Here is an 18,365-nt window from a genome sequence, read left to right as displayed (position 1 = left end):
TCTGAGGGCAGCTTTCTTTTTGTGAGAAGACTGAGGAAAAGAAGACATTAAGTAATTCTGACTCTTTCCTATCCCCTGTCAGCATTTCCCCACCTTCTTCTTGCAAAGGCCTTGTCACCTCCTTGTTCTTCCTTTTTCTACCGACATAAGGTGGGTCCACCAGAAGGAGATGATATTAGCCTGTGAAGTTAATTCTATCAAGTAGTTTCCAATTCTCTGAGGGAATCCAGAGATGAGCCCCCACCAAACATGAGCAGCATATAGATAAAATCTGTATGCTTTACATTGAACTGTTCATATTTTCATAACATATTTTCATAACAGTCCATTATGTACTCTGGGGGCTGATGTTTTGTGCAAAGTGGACTTTGCAAATAACCTCATCAAGGGCTGTTTTACATATTGCCTCAACACATTTTACCTGTCCACTCCTTTTCCCAAGTGGACCTTCCAAATGACTCTGGCTTCAAACCAACAAATGGCAGTTTCTCATTTTTCTTGCCACTAAGGAAACCCTGACCACTTTTGACATCACTAGGAATCCCTGGCCAACAGAAGCTTGGAGTGAAACCAGGCCGCCTTTCTGACCAACTGGGGGGAGGGGGTGTGTGCACGCAGATATTTTGAATGGCTGTCAAAGGGAATCAAATGTTTTGTACTGCAGTGCATGCTTTATGTCAGATCCCTTTGAACGCAGACTCTGTATCAGACATCCTTTCAGGCCTAAAAGTAATAAACCTCTGTTTCTATTGTCTGCACACCTGGTTTGCATGTTTATCTGGTCTTCAAAGTAATGGCATGCTGGGCACTTGACTCTCAGCCCACTCCTTTAGTAGGTAGCTGAATCTTGACCTCAATAGTGGATGTTTGCATACTGTGTGAACTGAATATGAAGTCATAATTGGGTTGAGGGAGTCTACAGCATGGAACACAGAAGGCTACCTTGAACTGCGTCAGAGCATTGGCACATTTAGTCCAGTGTTGTCCATGCTAATTGGTAGGAATTCTCCAGGGTTTTAGGAAAAATTATTTCCTACCCTTAAAATGGAAATACTGAAGATTGACTTTGGATACTTTGGTATGCAAGGCATATGCTGCATTGCTGAGCTATGGCCCATTCCCAATTAGTTTCACATTTCTTTCACTTCTGGCCTAGGAGTTTAGAACAAGCCCTTTGGTGTTTGAGATCCAGAGACATCAGTGAGTTCATCTTGACAAGCTTGCTTCTGTCAGGAGACACCAGAAAGCAGAGGACACACGCACATTCTGCCACCCGCTTTCAGGTTCCTTAGGAGCAGAGTGTCTTGTCCTACACATCTTTCATCCACTTCTTGTTGCCAGGCTCAGCTACCATTTCTCTTCATTATGCAGTCCTTGCATTAAAAGTAATATAAGTGAACTCTCCCAGATGGTATGAATCCCTCATCAGTGGAAATTCATATCTGCCCGTGAAATGCTGTGATAGATCAGAACTGCACAAATCTATTAAATTAAGCATTCTGTTCCCAATGGTTGCCAAAGAGAGGGCCCAAAGGAGTTCATGATTATAAGAGGAAATGAATTAAGTTTAGAACCAATGAAGTGTTACATGGAGACACTTGTCTCAGTTAAAGGTCTTGGAATGTGGGCAAGAGTGAACCACCTCCACTTCTCTGAATTTATGAAACCCATGGCACACCAGATACTAAAATAAGCATGGCACACAGCCCTTTTCATCCTGCCTAGGCTCCTACTATTTGCAGCAGATATTGTATCCGGTTATTCTATGGCCAGAAAAGCACCATGCCAGGCCATGGAGCACTACTAAACTTGGGAGAGTGAAAACTGGAAAGAGCTCTTGTGCCTTTAGTGCAGTGGTTTTCAACCTGCGTGTCCCCAGGTGTTTTGACCTACAATTTCCAGAAATCCCAGCAAGTTTACCAGCTGTTGGGATTTCTGGGAGTTGAAGGCCAAAACATCTGGGGACCCACAAATTAAGAACCACTGCTTTGTGGGTATAAAAGAGGGAATCTCTACAGTGGTTGTTTGTTACATGGTTGTATGACTGCAACTCCCTTCGGAGGTAGCAGATCACAAAAGACAGATCAATGGTTTATGTGAATAATCCTCCACATGATAACCTTTCTGCTGTTTTTGGAGCCCCCAGCCCAGCTTTTTATCTGCAAATTGCTTCTCCCCCATAATGAGAGGCCACATTCTCAAAGTCTGGGACTTATTTCCTTCTGAAGCTTTCTTTAGGACTTTCAAAACTTTCAGGGGTTTTCCTGAGTTTGCTGATGCCCTCCTCATGTGTGTTTTCACTATAGAACTCACACCCAAACTTCAGAAGCAAAAAAGATGCTGTTGTGTGCCTTCAAGTTGATTCAGACATGTGATGGCTAAGATGAACCTATCACAGATGTTTTCAGAAAGGTTTATTCAGAAGAGATTTTTCATTGCCTACCTCTGAGGTGAGAGACTGTGATTTGCCCAAGATAATCCAGTACATTTCATGACTGAGTGGGGATGTGGACCTTGTTCTCCAGTCACAGTCCAATGTTCACAGCATTACACCATGCTGGACTTATCTGCTATGAGTCTTTCAATGTAACTACATCCAATAAAAACTTCTATGGATATAAATACCCTAAAGCAGCATTTCTCAACCTGGGAACTGAGACCCCAGGGAGGTCGCGAGGAGGGTGTCATAGGGGTCATCAAAGACCATCAGAAAAACAGTATTTTCTGTTGGTCATGGGGGTTCTGCGTGGTGGGTTTCAGAATACTCTTTGATTGTAGGTGAACTATAAATCCCAGCAACTATAACTACCAAATATCAAGGCCTATTTTCCCCAAACTCCACCAGTGTTCACATTTGGGCATATTGAGGATTCTTGCCAAGTTTGTTCCAGATCCATCACTGTCTGAGTCCACAGTGTTCTCTGGATGTAGGTGAACTACATCTCCAAAACTCAAGGTCAGTGCCCACCGAACCCTTCCAGTATTTTCTGTTGGTCATGGGAGTTCTTTGTACCAAGTTAGATTCAATTTCATCGTTAGTGGAGTTCAGAATGCTCTTTGACTGTACGTTAACACTAAATCTCAGCAACTACAACTCCCAAATGACAAGATCAACCCCCCCCCCCCCCACAAAACCCCACCTGTATTCAAATGTGAGCATATCGGAGATTTGTGCCAAATTTGGTCCACTGAATGAAAACACATCTTGCATATCAGATATTTACATTGCCATTCATAACAGTAGCAAAATTACAGTTAGGAAGTAGCAACAAAAATAATTTTATGGTTGAGGATCACCACAACATGAGGAACTGTATTAAGGAGTCATGGCATTAGGAAGGTTGGGAACCATTGCCCTAAAGACACTAGATCCTGATTTATCATGAAAGTGAAGCAGAATGATCTCTAGTTGGTGCCTATATGCTTATGTATTGTTGTTTTATGTATGTCACTTTGAAGTGCTTCTGTGAGCTGTCCCAAGTATCTTCAGGGAGATGGTGGTGGGATACAAATAAACTTATTATTAAACTTATTATATGGTGGACTGCCAACAAATACCAAGTGCTATAGGCTATATTTCGGAGGAAGGTACTGGCAAAATCACTTCTGAGTATTTCTTGCCTTTAAAAGCCCTATGAACATTATGTGGTTGCCATAGGTTGACAGGTAACTTGAAAGTACACAGACACACATAAATGTAAACCTTTTTAAGGTTTTTTTTTTAAAGGAAAGTAGCTACGGGAGGCTAAATTTGGGGTCTAGTGTCAAGTAGCAAGGAGAGAATGAATAGTCAGCTTAATCCTTTGTTTCCTGCTATTTTTTCTATTCAGATATTCCTTTTTCAGACTCTACAATACCTGCAGGAACCAAATATCTTTTCTAACTTGGAGAGAAAAGGAAGATGGTGGAAGAAGATCATTTTAAGCTGACAATTCCTCTACTCCTGATTTCAGCTTCCTTTCAAGGAAAATAAGCATAACACTTCTCATCTTGTGTAGTTTGATCTTAAACTTGTGACCATCAACACATCATGTGGGAGTAAATTCCCTAAAGTTAATGAGGTGTTGCTTGAAGTGGATGTTTCACTTTATCTTGAACTCTGTCACAGCAAGGTTAAGCTGAAGACCATACTTGGCTTGTCTATCTCTTCAGCAATGTTGCTAATAATGTACTACTTTAATTTAGTATTATAATGCCACTGCTTTATGTCAGGTCCCTAATAAGCCATAATTGCTACTGTTAACTTTTAAAATAAGCTGTGTTAATGAAAACTATGGACAGGTCCAGCTTGTCCCGCTGTTTCTCTAATCATTTCAAAAGAGAGAGCACTATAGAGTCTGCTAATTTTATTGCTGTGTTTATAAATACTGATAACATCAAACAACTACAGTTTGGCACGTCTTGATTACCATGTATGAAATTTGCTTCCAATTAAAGGAAGTTGGATTTGTCTTCTCATTCTTACTCCTTTTAGAAAAGAAACCTTTAAAAAGCATGTGCTTCTTTGAGGACATGAGCAGCTTAAAAAATGGCTTCTGGACTCATCCTACTTTCTCAGAGTCTTTGAAAGAAAAATCTCCCTGCATGTTTGAGAACTTGATAAGCAGGTTATCAGTTATTCTTCCTCATTACTACTCCTCCTGCAAGCCGTTCAATTAACCTGAAATTCAGAACATTTCCTCCTCCTCCTCCTTTAATCCTAACATCCTCATAGTCCTAATTAAAGCCATTAGTTTCATTGACTTCACATCAATGTTAAATAGCCACTGTATTTGAAGGCTGGCTACTCAAAACATCCAATTCCTGATTGTAGTTTTTGAAAAGGGAAGAATTGTTGCATAGTCCATTGGCTATACTGTTGTGTCTGAACTTGAGGGATTGTAGCTCAAATGCTCACTTATGAAGGGCAATTGTGCTTCCCCAGTTATGAAATGCCCATCTCTTGGACATCTACTTTTGATCCCTTTTTCTTGGTGCTAGACTAAAAGCTGTCTTTTCACCAGAGGGTGGTGGTGGAGAGTTCGTTGTCTGACCAGGTTGTTCCATTTTATTTATTATTTATTTATTTCATTTACTTATACCCCGCCCTTCTCACCCCGGGGGGGACTCAGGGCGGCTTACAGGGAAGGCACAATTAGATGCCCAAATCACACAACAAGCAATACAAAATATAACAATTCAACAATTAAATTAAAACATCAATACCTACTAAAATCCTAAAACAATCTCATGTCAGAGTCCATATATCAGAGTCCATATATCCATTCCATTCCATTTGTCTTTGTCTATCGACAGGTCCTTAAGTTAGTTGTCAGAATGACCAAAAGCTTGGTCCCACACCCAGGTCTTTAGTTTTTTTCTAAACGCTAGAAGGGAAGTCGCCGATCTGATCTCCCCGGGGAGTGAGTTCCACAGGTGGGGGGCCACCACTGAGAAGGCCCTGCTCCTCATCCCCGCCAGCCTCACTTGTGACACTGGCAGGGTCGAGAGCAGGGGCCCCCCAGAAGATCTTAAATTTCGAGGTGGGATGTAGAGGGAGATCCGTTCGGACAAATACACTGGGCCGGAACCATATAGGGTTTTGTAGGTCAAAACCAGCACTTTGAATTGTGCTCGGAATTGGATCGGCAGCCAGTGGAGCTGACGCAACAGGGGGGTGGTGTGCTCCCTGTACGTCGCTCCGGTGAGTAATCTGGCTGCTTCTCTCTGGACTAGTTGAAGTTTCTGAGCAGTCTTCAAAGGCAACCCCACGTAGAGTGCGTTGCAGTAATCCATTTTGACACAGAGTACACTGCCCATACACCTTTCAACTGTTTTCAGTTCTTTTAAACTGTTCAATGAGATTTCCTTTCAAGACTCATCCTGAGATATTCTAAGGCAGTGTTTCTCAGGCTGGGGGTCAGGACCCCTGGGGAGATCATGAAGGGGTGTCAGGGGGGTTGCCAAAGACCATCAGAAAACACATTATTTTCTGTTGGTCATGGGGGTTCTGTTTGGGAAGTTTGGCCCAATGTTATTGAGGTTTAGAATACTCTATGATTTTAGGTGAGCTATAAATCTCAGCAACTACAACCCCCAAATGTCAAGGTCTATTTTCCCCAAACTCCACCAGTGTTCATATTTGGGCATATTGAGTATTCATGCCAAATTTGGTCTAGATTCATCATTGTTTGAGTCCACAGTGTTCTCTGGATGCAGGTGACCTACAACTCCAAAACTGAAGGTCAATGACTACCAGACCCTTCCAGTATTTTCTGTTGGTCAGGGGAGTTCGGTGTGCCAAGTTTGGTTCAATTCCATCATTGTTGGAGTTCAGAATGCTCTTTGATTGTAGGTGAACTATGAATCCCAGAAACTACAACTCCCAAATGACAAAATCAATACCCCCCCCCCCAACTCCACCAGTATTCAAACTTGGCGTATCAGGTATTTGTGTCAAATTTGGTTCAGTGAATGAAAATACATCCTACATATCAGATATTTACATTACGATTCATAACAGTAGCAAAATTACAGTTATGAAGTAGCAACGAAAATAATTTTGTGGTTGAGGATCACTACAACATGAGTAACTGTATTAAGGGGTTGTGGCATCAGGAAGATTGAGAACCACTGTTCTAAAGGTTTTGTATGTAGGGGAGGCATACACAACTATCTAGTCATGTAACTAAAATAAATCCACCTCACTGTATTGCCTTGGGGCAGTCATACTTCTTCTAAGTCAGGGGTGTCAAACTCATTTTCACTGAGGACCACATCAGCCTTATGGTTGCTTTCAAAGGGCCATTGTATCCATAGATGGAGAATCTGCTTTTACTCAATTTGTGTCCCTAGATGTCATTGAATGACAACCCCCATCACTTTTGATTATCCACCATGCGGACTGGGGATGATGGGAATTGCACCTGAACAGCTGTTTATGCTCTGAGGCTGGGGAAAGTCAGACATCATATCCACAAGTCTTGTGTCTTAATTCAAACCCCACTAAACTGACTAAACAGAACAAGCTACAGCCTTCCAGAGGTTACTATATCACAGCTCCCATCAGCTCTATGGGAATCCAGGAAATGCAAAATTGACAGAAGCCTTGTTTGTGAGGAGTTAAAAGTACTCATATTCTACTCTCACAGAGAGAGAAAAATGAGTGTGGAAGATCAACTTCCAACACAGGAGGATTTTGCTGGAGCCTCCCTTCTCCCACTAAGCTCTTTGTTGGCACTGCCACAATGCCACCTGACAGGACAATTCAATCACCTCCTTTCTTTACCTTATTGTCTCATTTGGCATTTCATCTGCCTTCGAGGTGCCCTGTTGAGCCTCCTACATCTTTCAAAAAGCAGAACAGAGACTTTTACTCATAGCAACAAAGACCCACTCATTTAATTCAGGAGCATCCTATTAGAAATCTGTGGAATATTGTGTTTGTATCTCTCAGCACAGCTAACTTTCTTCATGGGCCCTCCAACATTTCACAGATGGAAACTGGGACATGTCTGGCCGAGCAACCTCAGAGGTCAAGATGGCAAAAGTTTTTAATGAGAAAGAACACATGACCCCTTAATTTTTTTTGCTTTCATGTCCAATATCGTGTGGTGGTGTAGTGGTTTAAATGTTGGACTACCGTTCTGGATACTATGGTTCACATCCACACTCAGACATGGAAACACACTGGATGGTTGTGAGCAAGTCATACTTTCTCAGCTTCAGAGGAAGACAAAGGCAAAATACCTTGAACAAAACTCTATGATATATTTAACTTAGGGTAGCTATTAAGTTGGAAAGCTGGAAGGAACTTGGAACCCCCCCCCCCCAAAAAAAAAAAAAAGAAAAGAAAAGAAAAAGAAAAAGAAAGATCCGAAGGTTCAGATAGGAGATATGGTCCTTTGGCTAACCTAGATCTTAGTGTTTAATAGGTCATAACTAGCACTTTAAATTGTACCTAGAAATGAACTAGCAGATAGTGGAGCTATCCCAACAAAGGAGTTGTATGCTTCTGGTAGGAGCTTCTGCAGCTCCTTGGGGGAAAACTAAAGTTTCTGAATGCTTTTCAAAGGGAGCACTGCATAGAGCACGTTGCAATAATCCAACTCTGCACATGCATGTCACACAGGCCGGTTAAATCTTATTATGAAAAGGGTGAAGAGAGAGAGTGGCCCATTAGCCCCCAAAGGCAACAGGCAACTATAGAGGTTAAGGCCCATGCCACAAACATCTCTGTCCTCTAAAACTTTAGTATTGAGCCACAGCACCTGCTGATTGAGGCAATTGCTTCAGCCTGTGAATGGCAATACTTTTCTTGTTTGTTATGTTTCAGGCTTGTATTTCTGCAAATAAGAAATGCCTTACATTTTGAGCATCTGTCACATTCAAGGCAAGTCTCCCAAAGAAATGCCCGGGTCACTTGCCCAGGAAAGAGCAAATTGTTTTTTCTGACAGTACTAGCCCTGAGTGGGCTGGTGGGTGGCAATGGAGCAGCCTGCTCCTGTTCACTGAGACAAGGAGCGGTGGGTTTGCTGACTCCTGAAGGTCAAGCTGGTGGGAGCCAAAGGGGACTAATCCTTCATGCTTCACTGAAGTCTATACACCAGTGACCTTCTGGAATGGGCTTGGTCCTGCCTCCTTTTTAATATGCTTTCCCCCCAGAGTTTTGACCAAGGACAGACCATTGTAGCTTTGCTGCCTTTGTTTTTCCTTTCCTGGGCTATTCCATGCTTAGCCTTGTAAACTGGACCCAGACTGGACAGCTCGCACTTGTTGTTAACAAATTTTACTAGCTGCAACAGATTATTCTTAAGAGAAAGCACCATAATATTATACCAAATCCAAAGTGTGAAAACTTATTTTAAAATTATATGCTTTTTTTACAATTATTATTCCAAGGCCCTGAAATGTACATAGTTACTGTTTGAGATTCATTTTAAAGAAGTAAATCCTCACTCTGCCATCTCTCAAGACAGACTGAAATATTAAGCTGGCATTCAGTATTCCAGTTATAGATTCATAACATAGAGTTACAGATCCATAGATGTTCCGCATGTAATAATACTGTTTAGCCTTAAGATAAGACTATATAAATGTCACCACTTGAAGAGCCAGCAGGCAGAGCTGTTAGGAGGCTGGCGTTTCTTTCCAGCCCTCTCCTAATGGCAACTGAGGATTCAAGAAGGATTTATGGCAAAGGTCTTGCTTCTGATTGTCAGTGTCTCATTCACTGGCATGAACAGAGTATAGAAGCTGGAGACCTACCTGACCAAGGTGGTCTGGAGGGTTGGGTTGGACCAAGAGACCTTCCGGAGGACTCATCACACTAGGGAATGAGTCCACTTTAAATCCAGTTTCTGCCTCCTGCAGAATTCTGGAGTTTGTAGTTTAGGGAGGAGTCTTTTAACTGTTCAACCAGAGAGGTCCTGGGCCTCACTAAATTAACAACTCCAGGATTTTGCAGGAGGCAGAAACCAGATTGAAAGTGGATCCATGTTCAGTGTGATGAGACTATTACACATAAGTAACTATGAATATCTGATGCCAAAATATCAGTATTTTTTCAAGAAAATGTAAAGTATTTCCTTCAATTTTGAAGTATGGGTGGCCTCTGCTGTAAAATATACCACATCCCCATGCACAAGACAGCAGAATGAGGCATAACCAAGTGTCAGAAGCATGTGATGTTCCTCTGTCACCATAAAGGAAAGGACTACATTACAAAAGACATGAAGTTATCCCTCCTTATATTTCACACCCAATGTAATGTGGCTACATTGCTGTTATTATAAAAAGGAATTAATTGCAAGTAACTGGATATTCGTAATTACAGTAGCCCCCCCTCCCCCTCCCCATGCCTGATTTTGCTTTCCATAGTTTCAGTCTACTCACAGCCAATCTTGGTCTAAATATTTTAAATGGAAAATTGCGGAAATAATAATAAATTTAACATTGTGCACCACATTTATATAACTTTTGTTGGAATGTATTGTTTAAATTATATTCAAACTTATTCCCCATGGACAAGCAGGGGGGACTATTTATTTACATTTAAGCTCAGATCTTAATACAGCATGGAGAAGCATATGATTTTTGAAGAAAATACAATGTACATTCTTACCATTGTTGGGCTCACACTAGTTAAATATTTTAAAAAGGGACTAACACAGCTCTATATCTTAATATTGTTTGTAGAAACTCACTTAAAATCAAATACAATTTTCAGCTTCATAAAAAGATGATATTTTAAAATGTACTATTTTACTGGATAATGTCTTTATAGAGAACGGTGGTTAATGGCAATTCAATTTATGGTTTGTTGCAAAAGCTTAAGGGGTATTATTGTTCAGCATGATATTGCCAAGGGTTAGTTTGGATTTTTGGAAAGCAACATTTATAATACAATTTATAGAAATGGGCTCAAGATATAAAACACATATTTTTTACCTTTATGACCATAACTTTATTTTAGTCATATGCATGAATGCTCAAGAGAGCAATTCTGAGCCTAGAATTCTTGAAACACAGGAAGATGAATATTTTTCATCATCTCAATAAAAATATACAAAGTAGATTGCGCATTACATTGTGATATTAATATTCCAAAGAACATAAAGCTAGAGCACAGAACTACAGATTAGGTAGAAGATGTTGCTGCTGCCCAAAACATCTCCAGGTTGAGTAATCCCCTTCATTAACAAAACTCATCTTTCCCTTGGGTTTTCCTACCAAGCCTTTCCTTTTCTGTATGGTTCCTTATCAGCTGATCCAGATATTACATCAACATACCATTTGGATCAGCTGGAACCATTAGTTGGCCAGAAGTTCAAACTTTAGCTGTTGTCTGCCCATGCCTTTCAGCTGTGAAGAAAGAGTGAGCAATGTAAACAATAGTACCCAAAGATGCGAGATGGCACCCAAGTGTTCCCACCCTCCACCCCCTCAAAAGCCTTAAAATTAAAAAATCCTTACAGGGTTGCCATGAGACTGCTCCGGCAGCCAGCCTTCCTGGCACGTAAAAATGAATCCCCCCCCCCCCCCCGGCCTTCTGGCGCAGCCTCATGTCGACCTGGTAAGGATTTTAATTTTAAGGCCTTTTGGAGGTGGTTGGGGTGGCCCCATTCCAGCACCAACCCCTGGAAAAGCCCAGGTTTTTCTTTGGCTGTGGGGACTTAAACCCATGATGAAGCAGGTTTCTTAAACCCACTTTGTCGTGGGTTTAATCCAGATGAAGTGCCCTTAGAAAAACAGGAGAGCAAAATTGTGAGAGGCAGAGAAATGGGAGGGATGCATTCTAGGGGTGTCATAGCTAGGGAATGATCTGCCAACAGCTCACTAATAATATAGTGAAAGCAGCAATGGAGAAACAATACGACAGATCACTTTCCTATTGGATCAGTGAGAAATGGAGGAAGCAAGAAAGATGTATGTCGTTAGCAGTGTGAACTGCAGAGCGCTTTGTGGCATGTTACAGTCCTTCTGCATGTTGTTCTGTTCCAGGACACTTCACTTAACACTTCATCACACAGGACATTTTTAGTGTCCTAGGACACTTCCCCAGTAGTCCAGCAATGGATGGGCATGTTTTCCATTGCACAACGTTGCTGGACTTCAACAACCAGAATGGAAGCATTCTAGGAAGCTTCCCTCCAAACATGGGAGCCTTGCCGTGTTGTGCTGATTTCAATAGAGCTAGGACAAATTTGCTACTTTGGCAATGCATCAGCTGTGGGATGGAGAAAATGTCATCATAACGAAGTGGTGCACAGGACAACACATTCTTGCTGTTTCACCATGGAGGCTGGAAAAATGGCATCAGGGTGGAGGTAGGGTCCCCTGTGTGATGAAGTCCTTAATATGATTTTCAAATAAAATCTGGGACTCTTTTTCTGAGGAGAGGTTTATTGGTTGGTACACCTTGGATATTTGAAGAAAGAGACTGGAACCAAATCAATGAAAATGCAAATACAAGAAAGCATGAAGACTTGGAATGCCTCAATACTTCCTGGTACTTTGAAACTCAACTGAAGGCACCCTACACCATAGCCATAAGTAGGAAACAACTTGAAAGCACAAATCAATAGCACACACATTTGCGACAAGGGTTAACATTCACAACAAAATGCCTGGCAGATTTCTACCATTGAGTTCTTCCAGATTGTAAGAATGCCTATTTAAAATCTTTCATTACACAGAATGCCAGGTATCATTTGGAAAGCAAGCCTGGTATATGGCAGTTACATAGACAGGCCATGGCTGAAACCCCTCAATGTGCAATGTTAAAAAGTAATAAAAAAATATTTTAAGGAAAACAGAATTTGCATAAAATGTTAAAATAAAAGGAGGAAAGATCTTAAAATAATAACCCACCCACACATATACTGAAAAACTTACAACATGTCAAGATGCTTTTTGTTTTCATTGCCTGCATGGTATTCTGTCAGAAGAAGGCTTTAAACAGATAAGTTTCCAAAAATGTTTTTTAACACCACTGCTAAATGAAGGTAGACATTTCTGTCAAGGAAAAAAATTGCATTTGGTGCATGATTAAAAATTTGAGCAGTCTCAAAGTTGGAATGTTGATTTTAACAAGGTAGAAAATACTAACCCCCCCCCCCCCCCCACACACACACACACACACACCTGTCCTACTGCAACAGGAAAGGAGAGCACTTAACACTCTTATGGGAACACAGAGGAGTGACTCAAGACATGTTGCTGCCTGAGGCTCAGTCTGGCTCCTGCCACCCCTCCCTGATCTGCTGCCCGAGTTTTCAAAGAGCAGCCCCACAATCTTTCAGGGAGCAGCCATTTTTTCTCTCTTACCTGTCCAAACATATCTCTCCTTATGAACCATCTAGGAGTTTAAGATCATCTGGGGAGGCTCTGCTCTCAATCTTCACAGGCGCGACTGGTGGAGATGAGAGACAGGGCCTTGTTAGTGGTGGCCACTCGGTTGTGGAACTCCCTCCCTAGGGATATTAGATCAGCCCCTTCCCTCCTGACCTTCTGCAGAAAAGTGAAAACATGACTTTTTGAACAAACCTTTGGGAACCTAGTCCAATAGATAAACACGGAACTATGTGAAATCAATGGAACAGCTTAGACAATGTTTTTGGATGGCAAGGCTAATAGTGAAGGTAGTGGTTTTATATATTTTTAAAGGTTTTAATGTATGTATTTTATAATTCTGTTTTAAATGCTAATTGTAATTTTTACATTGTTTTAATGACATTGAATAGCTGCCTATCTTGCAAAGCTGCCTTGAGTCACCTTCGGGTTTGAGAAAGGCGGGGTAGAAATATCGTAAATAAATAAATAAATACATAAATCTGCTTCCAAAAACTCAGCATATGAAGGGAGAGAAAGTGCCAAACCTTGCAACCTCAGCCAAGTCCATGCACTGAAGGTAATACAAGGGGGTGCTTTCAAACCCAGCTTGGTTGGGGGGCTCCTGGCTTTGGCATAAGCTTTCTATTTATTTTTAATCTCTCTGAGCCTTTGTTTGAAATGGATACGTAAGAGAGAAAAATAGAGATAAATTATCCCCATTCTTCTAGGGAGAATGCAATGACCCTGAACAGAGGCAAGCAGGGGAGGCTAGCTATTGTTCCTGTAGCACAATGCCTGCCTGAATCAAAACAGACAGAGATGAACAAATGCTAATTTCTCCTTTCCGCCATAAGACACCAGAGTAAAAATGCTAATGGCATCTGCAGAGGGCCTGAGATAAAAAGTCCGGGTGTTTGTGTGTGCCTACGTGGTTGGGTTTGAACTGTGAGATAAGCTGGCAAACAAGGTAATTAAAATAATTAAAATGCTAATCAAAGGGGGGCATCGAGCGGAATGATACACAGACAGTGAGGGGGTGGGGAAGGTGAAATGTTGGAAGATGAGGGCAAATGCGCATTAGCTTTGTTTCTGTGAAATGTCAAAGGGGAGGATGGGGAGACAAAAATACCTCGTCATTCTCAGCTCTAGGGAAGACTGAATGAGAGAGAAACGGCAAGCCTGAATGCCAGTGGGAATCCAAGAAACACAGAATCTATTCATACTATTCAGATTCCCATGCCATCCCTTTTGGATGATTGTGCCTCTTGTGGGCACATAGCTTGGTGAAATTCAGGTGGACTCCTGGATGCTTATGGCAGATGGTGTCTCCACTGCAACAGTGCAAGTTGACCATCTTAAAATGGCAACAACAGGATGACCAGGGATAGTCTGGTCAATTGCATGAGGAGTCACCATCATGTGATTGAACCAGCCCACAAATAACAGAGACCACATTCAGAACTCCTTTGGCCTTGATAGGAGTTGATTGTCCTACTTGCTTCATGTCCACATTGCCTTAGCTACCATCTTGAGGCAAACCATCACTCCATTCTATAGAATCCAGAGATTAGCAGTTTAGGGAAACATTAGTAAGAACTTATTGATGGTAAGAGCTTTTTGACAGAGGAATGTGCTGCTTCAGAGTGTGGTGGTCCCCTACTCTGGAGGTTTACAAGCAGAGGTTGGATGGCCATCTGTTAACAGTGCTTGGATTATGTATTCCTGCATGGCAGCGGGTTGGACTCGATGGCCTTAGAGGTCTCTTCCAGCTCTTTGATTCGTTTAGAATTCCCAACAAAGAGATCTAGTGTTTCACCAAACCACAGATCCCAGGATTCCATAGGACACAGCATGACAGTAACAGTGGGATCATTGCACTCTAACTGTGAAGACCCTTAGTCTGATAGACTACCAATGACTGATTGAAAATCTTCCTGTATAGGATAGATAAAAATGAATTACATAATATAAAAGCAAGAATCGACTTAACTTGAGAATGTTGCTTTTTGGACTGCAATTCCCAGCATGGATGGGACATTCTGGAATACAATATAATTTTTCCCAAGATAGCCACACATACAGTTTAGGTGACAGCAAATGAAAGTGTTTCTATTTGTAGTCGAATTTGTGGAGATTTCCATTTAATTCAGAACTCTGCAATTATGATTCTAAATAATGTGAAAGCCTCTGCATGTGCAGCTGTAATCCCACTAAGCTTTCCTTCCACCCTTCAGAAAAATAGCACATTAACACCATTCAGTACCCAAGCTATTGTTGAAATTTTTGCTTTCAGGGCAGTCTGACACCATACAAAATATATTTGCAAACACTTGAGTGGACATTCCTGTTATTTTTTTCATCTGATGGGCAGACTCTTAATCAATCTTGGCTTCTACCTGCATTAAAGAGGCCTGCTTACATTGTCACCCCAATCTCTTAAAAGATGCAGCTTTAGAGACATGGCCAGCAAAGTAACCGGGCATTTCATGCTTTCATAAAGAATGTTTTATTCCCAAAACTCAGAAGAGGTAGAAATAAATACAGCGAACTGGAGCTCCAGTGGTGCCACCTAAATAGAGGAACCCTGAGCAATGACAACACATTTGCTTTTATAGTTTCAGTGCTGTGCCACCTTTTGGGGTGTCACTCAGTCATTGCCTTTAACAATATCTAAAGGACAATCCAGCAATTTTACATCATGATCCATATCCCCACTTTGAGGCCTCCCTTTGTCCCGTTCTTATCAGTAAGAATGCTTTTTCCTGACCCACCATGCATAAGATGAGTGCTGGCACAAGTGGGCAAAGTAGGGTCCGGCAAGCCTCTGGCTTATCAAGGCCATCTGTGTCCAGCAGGGTGGGTTATGGGGTGCTCACAGTATGGATCACTTTACAACCCTTTAATGTCTGCTGATGAATGGCCAGTGATGATCTCCCTCTCAATATATCTGGGATTTATGCTCAAACTTGCCTATCTCACAACACTGTTGCCTTTCCTATCTGTTTTAGTTCAAAACCTGCCCCAAGTTTTAGGGATCCCCAGCAAATTGCCCTCTTGTGGGATATTATTGTAGTTGGTTTACATGATCGTGATGTTGAGATCATTATGAGTTTCACCCAATGCCTTTGGTGGCAGGGAGGGACACAGTATGCAGAGCCTGGAAAAGCTGGTGGTTTATAGAGATGTAAATACAAAGACTAATGGCACTGCCATGGGGTCCTGACTATGAGCTGGATCCTTGTCTCAGGATCCTTGCCCAATTCTTCCCTCTGGTCTGCTTTGGGTGCAAAAGAGACAAGGCAGACATGATGATTTCTGAGCCTAGAAGATTTTTTTTAATTGCTGCCCATTGCTATTTGTAGAGACAGAAAGGGCAATCAAATGGAATGAAGTGCAGGTACGCGGACACAGCCTTATACAAGCAGTCTTCCCTGTGACTAAAGTATTCTTTTTTACAAATCTTTTTTACACCCCACCTTTTCCTCCTTATCTTCTTTTTAGCTGGAAGTCTTTTTAGAATATCATCAGCACTGGATGGATGGTGAAGAAAGGCTAACACAGATTTTGGTATGAGGTTTCAGCAGTGCATCTGCAGTAAACAATGTAGTGAGGTTTGAGCTGAGAAAGAATGGTATTCTACTATAATAAAAGTATGCGTGTATTAGACTGTGTCAACCTATTTGTAGTATAGGAACCTAGTATAGGAACCTATCTCCTTTTCGCCATGTTATTTCTGAAATCAAATTTCCAGTTAAAGACATAATGTCCAGGAATAAATATACTTGGTTAACTGTTCAAGCTTTCCTGAACAAGTCCACCCAGATATGTGGGACTGCAATCCCAAGAATCCCCCAGCCAGCATGATTGGAGAATTTGTGGAGTTGCTGTCCAACACATTTGTGGGGTGCCATGCTGGGAAGGTCTGACTTAGCTGCTTTGGAGTGAAAAAGGAATGAGAAGAGATGGCCCTAGAGGAGGAAAAAATGTTTGAAAGGTCTTCCAAATACTCCAATCTACATTTGCCCCATGCCAGCTGGGGGACTTTAGGAGCTTCAGGCTAAAACCTCATTGTTTTCAGATCTTGTGAAATGTCAGGTGCTTTGCTAAAACTAGCAGCAGATTACAAAATCCAAGCAGTATATGATAGAGTTGTCATACAGTTAAAGGTTTCACTTCAAAGTAGTGTTCATATGCCAAGAAGCGCATTTTGAAAAGTTTATGAGAGAAGATTGTGAGAGAGAAGGTTCAGGACACAGTAATTTATAGATAATGTTCTTTCATTCACATCACATTTCTTAAACTTTTTGTTTCTCTTTGCGATTCTCCAAATTGTCTTTCTGCTTTTCTCTTCCTCTTTTCTGTGGGAACGACATAGCTGAACGACGGATACTTAATAGCTGGATATAATCTTTCTTCTTTTTCCTGCAGCTGTGTTCTCAGTATGTTCAGATTATAAAATTAAGAGCTTCAAATTTCTATAATAGTTATGACTTGATTTTTAAGGGCAAAAAAATGTTCCTTATGAATCAGTTGAAACCATGATCCCATATTTTCCCCAATTTGGGATTCAAGATGACAAACAGTTAAAAGAAACATAACTAAATAATACCAGTTAAAGGAGTAAAAATCCCATTGAACTATTCATACAATTAAATCCAATTAAAAACATAACCATTTAAAATTACACATAAACAAAACACAGATAGATGTATAGCACAATTCTGCAAGACCCAGTCTCTTCGAGCACCCCATCTTCAAAAGCCTCCTCCCACAAAAAAAGTATTCATCTGCCTCTGGAAAGATAGTAAGAAGACCACCAGTCTAATTTCTCTTGGAAGGAATTTGCAGATTGTGGGAACAGCCACTGAGGGAACCCTCTCCTGTGTTTCCCCATAAGAGTGATGTGAGAGAAAGAAGACCATCAGCAGAGGATCACAAAACATGGACAGGTTCTTATCAAGGGGGGAGGAGGGTCCAGTTCTTCAGATAACTTGGATCTGAGTCATATAGGGCTCTAACCATCATTTAAATTGTGCCTAAAGACAAATCAGCAGGGAGTGGAGATTGTACAAAGGAGTTGTGTGTTCCAGCCCCAGCAGTAGTTTTTTGTGTCAATTGGAGTTTCCCAGCACTCTTCAAAGGCAGCTGCATGTTGAGATAGAACTGAGATCTTGGTCACTGTGGATAGACCCAACATCTCTAGAAATGGGTTTAGCAGGCACACAAGCCTTAACTGTGCAAAGGCACTTTTAGCTACTGCTGAGATCTACATCTCAAGGCTCAGGGTTGAATCCAAGAGCACACCAAACTGCAAATCTGCATCTTAAGAGGGAGTATAACCTCATCCAGCACAAGCCAAAGCCCTATTCCTTGATATGCCTTTCAGCTGACCAGGTATACCTCTATTTTGTCTGGAGTATATTTCAGTTTGTTTGCCCTCATTCACTCCATTCCTGATCAAAGACACCAATTTAAGACCAAGACAATATCCTTGGATTTAGATGGCAATGAGATGTGTATGGATTCATGGAAATGAGACTCTGGTTTCATGT

This window comes from Anolis sagrei, chromosome 2 (genome assembly GCF_037176765.1).
Source record: "Anolis sagrei isolate rAnoSag1 chromosome 2, rAnoSag1.mat, whole genome shotgun sequence".
In the NCBI taxonomy this organism is placed as follows: domain Eukaryota; kingdom Metazoa; phylum Chordata; class Lepidosauria; order Squamata; family Dactyloidae; genus Anolis; species Anolis sagrei.
Note: the sequence above shows the minus strand (reverse complement) of the source record.